The sequence below is a fragment of the Saccopteryx leptura genome, chromosome 1, assembly GCF_036850995.1.
Source record: "Saccopteryx leptura isolate mSacLep1 chromosome 1, mSacLep1_pri_phased_curated, whole genome shotgun sequence".
Classification (NCBI taxonomy): domain Eukaryota; kingdom Metazoa; phylum Chordata; class Mammalia; order Chiroptera; family Emballonuridae; genus Saccopteryx; species Saccopteryx leptura.
Window position 1 is genome coordinate 287,978,873 of NC_089503.1, and position 7,485 is coordinate 287,986,357.

Sequence of the window (7,485 nt, forward strand, 5' to 3'; positions counted from 1 at the left end):
GCATTTTACTTTCCCTTTCCATTTTGTTCTTTTTTTTTTTCTTCCACTTTTTCCATTTAAAAAAATTTATTCATTTTAGAGAGGAGAGGGAGAGAGAAAGAGAAAGAAAGGGGAGGAGCAGGAGGAAGCAACTCCCCTCTGTGCCTTGACCGGGCGAACCCAAGGTTCCCTTTCCATCTTGTTCCTCTTCAACAAAACTGTGCAGCGGTCTCTGGTCCACCTTCATAGCTTCAGTTCTGTCATATTTCATACCGTCTCTCGTTTTCTTGGTTGTGAACTTTACCCCACCTTATCTGGCAAATTCCATATTTTAAATACTCACTTTTCCTGCTTCTATTTATGTCACAATACCTAGCCATGTTTCTTGTTGATTCTTGTATTTTCTTAGTATCAAACACTGTGCTTGGCCCACAGACCATGTTTTTATAAGTGTTGACTGAACCAAAGTGGAAATGGGGTTTATTTCATTCATCTTTTCACCCTTCTCCCACCTTCTATTGAAAGCAGGTGCTGACGAGGCCCAGGGGAGGAGCAGAGGTCCCTAGGAGCCCCGGCGGCCCTGGAGCGTGGCTTCCTCTCCACGCACAGCTCGAATACACTTCTCTTGGAGGTGGGTTGTGGGCTGGTGATTCATGTATTTCCTCATTATTCTGGGCATAGGGAAATGAACCCGCTGCCTTTTCTCTTCTTTCTATACCTGTCTTCTCCTGGAAACAATTTCATTAAAAAATCCCCTTTATTAATAATCATTTCAATTGTGCCACTAAAGTCCATCCACTTCATTTTGCCACGAGTCCTTTTCCCCTTTACACTGAGAGCACACTCTAGAATTTTGTAGGCAATTTCTTTATTTTTGCTGCAACTTTCTCTTTTCTCCCTCTTATTTCTTTCTCCGTATGGACTCCTCTAGAAACTTCTCTTTGGTACTTTAAGCTTCATTATTTCTATTCCAATTTCTTTATCCCAGTCTCTCCTTGAGGGACTTGGGTTTTCTCTTCAAAAACCTTTGATGACAGGGCCTCTTTCCCTGAGCACTTCCTCATATCGTTTTCTGACATGCCCACCACTGCCAGCCCGAAGGATCAGAGGCTTGCCTTCCCCTTGATCTCTCCCCCTTTGTTTTTTCATCTCATCTTGTTCCATCAGGAGCTCACCCCTTTCTTTATGTCTTGGCCAAACTTCTAGTTTTGAGAAGCAAAATTTGGCTATTCCCTTCACAAATAAAAATGGGAGCATCATGCATGTTACATGTCACAACTGATATTCTTTTCTGTACAAAAATAATGTCATTCTTCTATTCTGGTAACCATGTAGCCAACGGTTGGCTGGTGTGTTAAAATAAACATCTTTCAATTCTATGCTCTTGCAACATGAATTGTTTGGTTAGCTGGGGCGCTTGGGTCTCTCTCATTTCATCCTCTGAAGAATTAGTGGGAAGCTTCTTTCCTTCCCCCACCCATTCTCTTGAACTGGTGACTGTCTCATTGGCGCAGTGGGAGACTCTCACACTCGCCACTGGTCCTTTGGACGATTGTGTCAGCAAATGTTGTCATAGCCCCTTAGGGCACTGTTGGCTGGGTTGTTGGGCCCTGGTTGTAACACTGCTGTTAGAGAAGGGAAATATTCCTGAAGGAGCTTATCAGATGATTTCTTAGCGAGGGCGTTTGTCATGCCATTGCTCTTGGAAGTTGATGAACAATATGGATTGCCTCTCTGGCTTTTCTACTTAAGCTGAAGACTGCATAAAGTCCTTGTGCCTCAGTGTCCTCATCTGGAAAAATGGGTATAACAATGTCCACTTCATTAGCTTGTTCTCATAACTTAATGAGAACTTTGGAAAGATATTGTTACTACAAAGTGCTGTGCAAATGGAAGTAATCTGTGCTTCTTTTTTTTTATTGGGGGGCAGTGAAACAAGAAAAGTCTTAGGGTAAAACAAGCAACATGAGAGAGCCTGCTTTGGCTCACTGGGCAGTCAGGGAAAACGATGCCTTGCAGACAGGTCCAGGAGGTTAGCCCAGACGAGATGAGCTACCGCTGCCCACTGCTCCCTTGGTTGCAAGTCTCATGGGGCCCTTTAGAGTTTAGGAGAAAGAGAGAGGCAAGAAAAAAATATACCTGCGGCAGGGGGTGGGGGAAAAGAAGAGGAAGGGGTGGGGGAGGCACGGGCATGCTCCCGGGAGGAAGAGTGCTTCTGTTTCTTTTTGCTCTTTCCTCTTGCCTTAACCCGCTTGGAGGGTAGGGCAGAACTGGTACCCAGGACATACACTTGACAATGGTAAAGAATGGTTATAAAAGTAAAAGACTCAGGGCAGGTGGAACAACCCTATCCTGAAGTAGAAAGGGTAGCATAGGACAGAACAGCGAGTACTGTGTGTACAGAAGAGAAGAAAATACATATGTCAAATGACAGGGTTCTCTCTTTCTTTACCCTTTTTTGGGTGGTGGTTATCAGTATTTGTTTTATTGTAGGAAGTAAAAAGGGAGTATAATTTACAGATTTAAAAAATTGACTTTTAGAGAAATAAATGAAAGGAGAGAGAGAGAGAAAGAAACTTCAATTTGTTTTTCTACTTTCTTATGCATTCATTGGTTGACTGTATTTGCCTTAGCCAGAGACTGAACCTGAAACCGTGGTGTAGCAAGACAACACTTTAACCAACTGAGCTACCTGGCCAGGGATAATTTACAGATTTTTTATTTGTATGTTTCCTTTGGTAGGAGCCAGGACAGCAGTAAGACAATGAAGAATGTCAGATTCCAAATGAACAGGACATGGACGAGTGGACAGGAAGGGAGGACTCCCTGGAGGTAAACTGCCCACTCACCAGCCTTGCTGAGAACAGACCCTAGTTTTCTCCTTGAAGTGAACATCTTCACATCAGCTACCCAGCTTGGAAATGGGAATCAGTTTGATGGGTTAAACTGGTGAGCCAAAGTGACACGAACGTTCACCAAGGAGCTGTGTCCCACTCAGGGGGAGAGCTGTGGGGCTCTGATGTGGGGTCCCCGTGGTAGCCCTTGGTCTTAGAGGTCTGTATGGAGGGCTGGGCAGCAGAGGAATGAGCTCAACTCTGGTTGGGTTACTTCTTGTCCAGGTAATCTTAGATATGTTCCCAACCTCTCTGAGCCTCAGTTCCCTAATTTTACCGACTATTACTACTTGTGTCACGTGTTCTTTTTGTGGTAATTAAGTGAAAGACCCTTGGTCATTTTTAAGATTCCCTTATTTTTCCATAAAATTTGTATGGAACTTTATTTTTTTAAAGTCCAACCATATTTATGTAACAGATAAGGAAATTCATAGTTTAAAGAGGCTACTTGAGTATTCAGACAGTTAGTGGCAGAGATAAGAATGGAACCCAGGGCTCCCATCTCCCAGAGAGAGGAGTGAAGGAAGCTTGTGCGAGTGACTCTGGCTGCTGAGTCTATTCTGAAAGACGGAGGTCAGGGAAGCAGCAGTAGGTTTCCTCGTGTGTGGAGAGCAGACACAGAATGAAGTCTTTACTGAGGGAGCTACTGCTGGGCCCTGTTCCCAGAGTGCCCGCTAAGCTGAAACTGCCCAAGGAGAAGGACCTTTGTTCATCCACATATTCTTAGAGGCTCTTTTAACAAATGAGTTTGTGTGGACTCTACGGAAATCTAAGGAGTTGAAAGAGATGAGGTTTTCCTCCCTTAACCCAGAGTGTGTTCAGTGGGATTACAAGGAGAAGGTTGGGGAGCAATGCAAGGGGAGTTGTGGCAGTAGGGGACACTGCCATTTCATCTTTGGTACCTGCTAGGCCTGACCAGGTGGGCAGAGCAACCCTCTGTGATCACAGGACAGATTCCTCAATGTTAGCTACCATCTCTTCCATCACACATTGTACAGCAGGGGTCGGGAAACTCTCTGGCTGAGAGAGCCATGAACGCCACATATTTTAAAGTGTAATTCCGTGAGAGCCATACGACGACCTGTGTACGTTATGCATTATCCAATAAAAATTTGGTGTTGTCTTGGAGGACAGCTGTGATTGGCTCCAGCCACCTGCAACCATGAACATGAACGGTAGGAAATGAATGGATTGTAATACATGAGAATGTTTTATATTTTTAACGTTTTTTTTTTATTATTATTAAAAATTTGTCTGCGAGCCAGATGCAGCCATCAGAAGAGCCACATCTGGCTCACGAGCCATAGGTTCCCGACCCCTGTTCTAAAGGCATGATGTCTCTTTTCAGGGCTATAGATGGCTGCTTCTTAATATTCTGTAATAAGACCTTTCTTGGAAAATGATGGACTGAGACAGGAACACTCTCAGAAAATAAAAAGGGGAGGTGGCTAAATCCCTCACAGTTCTGTAATATTTTTTTCTGTATTTTTTCGAAGTGAGAAGCAGGGGTGGTGGGGGAGAGGAGGCAGACAGGCAGACTCCTGTATGTGCCGGACCAGGATCCACCTGGCATGCTCACCAGGGGGTGATGCTCTGCCCATTTGGGGTGTTGCTCCCTTGTTGCTGGAGCCATTCTAGCACCTGAGGCGGAGGCCATGGAGCCATCCTTAGCACCAGGGGCCAGCTTTGCTCCAATGGAGCCTTGGCTGCAGGAGGGGAAGAGAGAGACAGAGAAAAAAGTGAAGGGGAAGGGTGGAGAAAAAGATGGGCACTTCTGTGTACCCTGGCCAGGAATTGAACCCAGGACTTCCACACGCCAGGCCAACATTCAACCACTGAGCCAACCAGCCAGGGCTATAATATTTTTTTGGAGGACCACACAGAGTCTCTCAACTGTAATGTGCTTCACCGGGTTCCTGGTTCATTTTGTTACCTGGGTAGACTGTTCTGGTTTTTGCTCTCTCTTTGGGTTCCACAGGGCTCAGGGAGGTGCTGTGCTGAACCTACAACTTTCTGACTTCCAAGAGTTGAAAGTTAATTTTCAGGATTTTTGTGAACCAGTGGATAATCACACTGGCAACTCGAAATTGGCCAAGTTGGGAGTATTTGCACCATGGGAGTTGACCAATGTTATAAATCAGGGCCTTTCCCCCTAGATAGCTGGTTGTTAGACTCTCACTGGCACACTGATACCTAAGGGGATGCAGGTTCAACATCCTCAGGAGCAGCTTCTGTTCGGGTCCCTGGAGTGCTCTACAGCACCCTGAGAAGACCCTGTGACCTAACACCCTAATGTGAGGCATCCATCCCTTTTGGGTACTGGATACCTGGGAAGAGAGTAGCAGAGGGAACTAACACTGAGAAATGCTCTGGGTTGGTCAGTGGCCAGGATTTTCCTTCAGGCTCCTGGTCACCATTGCCTTGGTGAGGCTAGAGAGAACTTCTCTGGAGCAGAGTGGCTACATTCTTTAATGTGACAGCAGGGACTGGCCCAGAGTTCCAAACCTGCTTAGAAAACCATGCCAGGACTCTCCCCTTTCCCTTCTTATCCTTGGATGATGGCAATCACACAAGATGTCAGACACTAATTTCTTAAACAAGGCATGTGGTGCTTGGCAGGTCCCCAAGAATCTGACTTTATGACTTTGAACCATCTTGACCTGTGTCTGATCAGATCTTGGAGGAGATATTGTCCATGGACTCTGCTCTGCCCCTCCACCCAAAACTTTTCTTTCCTGATCCTCCCTCTCCAACTGTTCATTAAAACAAACCACAACACAACAAAACAAAATATGAAAACAACAACCAAGCATCAACAATAACCAAATCAAACCCCCGTTAAAAGAGGAAACCCTAAACACCAGTCTCACCTATCAGCCTAGAGGGAAGCCGACTTGCTGCTTCCACAAAATGATAGAAGCAGGCGATCCAGAAAGTCTGAATCACGCATCCTCCTACAACTTCATCTGCATGGAAATAGACACTTCATCTGCTTCCATTTCTAGTTTTCCTGCCCAAAGGCCATTATCTTTTGTTGACATCAGAACTTGTTGCTACAAAAGATGGTTTTTGGTGAGGGCAATAGGCAGTGCCAACTCTTTGGGTGCCAGGATGTGCCGGTACTGAAGTGTCCCAGGAGAGGGAAAGGCTGGGAGCTGATCTGGAAGGTGGGAAGGGAGGGCAACTGACAGAGGACCCTCTCAGAGGTGAGCAAGTTAAGTCCTTATGTTGGTACTTTCCAGTAGGGTCCAGAGAGGGCCATTGACCTGCCGCAAGCCACCCCATGAATGGGTATAGAAATGGGACAGAGATGGAGCATCAAGTCCCAAAGTTCTACACCAGATATGACAGTTGGCAGGGTTTGGACCAGCAACTACCTTTGTAGTTAGAGGCACTTGGTGCTCAAGGAAATGAGAGCAGCTGACCACCGCTTTGTGGGGTGAACAGCACAGCAGGAGAATCAGAATCAAATGTGTGAATTCTCATCCTATGTTGCCCGCCAGCCAGGTCTCAGGAAGGGCTAGGACTAAACCAGGGACTGACCAACTACGGCTTAATGGCTAAATCCAGCCTGCTACCTGTTTTTGTACAACCAATGGATTAAGAATGGCTTTTATATCTTTAAATTATTTAAAAAAATAAAAAGAATAACATTTTCATGACTTTTTTTTTTTAGATTCCGCATATAAGTGAAACCACACAGTATTTGTCTTCTCTGACTTAATACGTGTAGGTCCATCCATGTTGTCTCAAATGGGAAGATTTCATTCTTCTTATTGTTCTGTAATATTCTATAGTATATATATCTCTCTCTCACATCTCCTTTATCTAGTCATCTATTGATGGACAATAATCTTCTTTTAATGCAGCCTAATGTTACTTGTGTTGTTGTTGGGACAGGCACACTATTGGAAGAGCACTCGTTGGTTCGGAGTCAAGGCATCTGGATTCTTTTAAAGTTCCTTAATTCATTCTCCCAACAAATGTTTATGGGGCCCCTGCCATGGGCCATCGGTGTACGTACACTCTCATGAGCAAAACAAACAGCAGCAGTCCAGTGATCGAGCAGGCGATGTACAGTTAAGTGTATAATATAGTGCCAAGGAGGGTCACAAATAATAAATAAAAACAAAACAAACAAAAATAAAGCATGCGAAGGAATTGAAGGAGTTCCTACACTCACCAGCTGTGGAGACTGCGTAGGGCAAAGAGATCGATTCTGATCTGTTGTCTTTGAACAATGCTCAGAGAGCACCAGGAAATGGGGAAGTGCTGGGGGCAGTCTTCGTAAGCTCTGGGTGAGAGCCATTGCAGAGAAGGCTGACTCAACAGAACCTTTGTCTCTACTACACAGAGCAGTAACTTTAAACAATCTTCTTGTTTAAAACTAAACCTTTGTGTGAAATTCTAATTGATGAAAATGTTCTGTTTTAATTTTTAAAGATTTAATTAATTAATTAATTATTATTATTATTTTTATTTTTGAGAGAGTCAGGGAGAGCATGACAGGAACATCCAACTGTTCTTGTGTGTGCCCTGACTGGGGATCAAACTGGCAACCTCTGCACTTCTGGACGACGTTCTAACCAATTGGAACTATTTGGCCAAGGCT